A 1060-nucleotide genomic window follows, 5' to 3' on the forward strand; every position below is an offset into this window, starting at 1 on the left:
CAATTAAAAAAACAGGAAGGGGGCAAAAACTTTTTCACACCACTGTATGTATATATATATATATATATATATATATATATATATGGGGCATGGGACATGCACATGGGGTGGCTCTGAGATGAATCTGTAAAAATTTGATTGCCACTTGTGTATATCTAAACAAAATACAATATAAAACAAATGAAACCCAAGTAAACACATAACACAATCACACATGTGAAAAACAAACTGCTCCTTTAAACTTGGTTTAAATCTGGTTATGCCACCTTTAGCATCAAAAACTGCAAACAAAAGCTTGTGATAACTAGCAATCTTTTACAGTGCTGTGGTGGAGTATTGGCCCACTCTTCCTTCCAGAACTGCTTTAGTTCAGACACACTTAAGAGTCACTCAGAGTCACAATTCACACAGGAAACACGGGAACGAAGGAACGAGGAGATGAGGAGTAAAGCAAATTTCAAAGACTTGAATAAACACAAAGCTTGGAACACAGGAACACGGGAAATCACAGAGAACACAAAATGACATATAACAGCGGACGCTAGAAACAGGGACACACAGGGCTTAAGTAAAAGAAGGCAAATAAGATCATTAATTAAACACAGCTGAAACTGATAGAACTAAATAGGGACAGGAACAGGAAAAACCAAATATGGGCATAATAATCAAATTGGAGCACGTGGGGGAGGAAAACACAACACGAGACATGGAGCAGAGTCTGACATTACTCCCCCCTCCCGGAAGGCGCGTCCTCGTGCCACACAAAATCCAACAGCGAGGGGGGGTGGGCGTCCCTCAGGACAGACACAGGACGGCGGGCGAGCGATACCCGTTTGGGTGCCATGGCGGATCAGACAGTCCAGGAGGCCATGGCGGAGCCCGCCCCCCCGCCTCTACGGCTGGAGTCCTCCTTGGGCTAAACTCGGGGACAGGGGCCCTCACTGGGCTGAACTCGGGGATAGGAGCCCTCACTGGGCTAAACTCAGGGACAGGAGACCTCCGTGGGCTAAACTCGGGAACAGGAGCCCTCCGTGGGCTAAACTCGGGAACAGGAGCCCTC

At 46.6% G+C, this 1060-nt stretch overlaps 1 protein-coding gene across 1 annotated transcript in view; it reads right to left on the reverse strand.

The window, feature by feature from the left end:
- fkbp10a (FKBP prolyl isomerase 10a) overlaps positions 1 to 1060 on the reverse strand; it is a 28514-nt gene that overhangs the window by 20482 nt on the left and 6972 nt on the right. The gene's annotated exons all lie outside the window — the stretch shown is intronic.

Source organism: Sinocyclocheilus rhinocerous, unplaced genomic scaffold (genome assembly GCF_001515625.1).
Source record: "Sinocyclocheilus rhinocerous isolate Xijiao unplaced genomic scaffold, SAMN03320098_v1.1 scaffold3354, whole genome shotgun sequence".
Lineage (NCBI taxonomy): Eukaryota > Metazoa > Chordata > Actinopteri > Cypriniformes > Cyprinidae > Sinocyclocheilus > Sinocyclocheilus rhinocerous.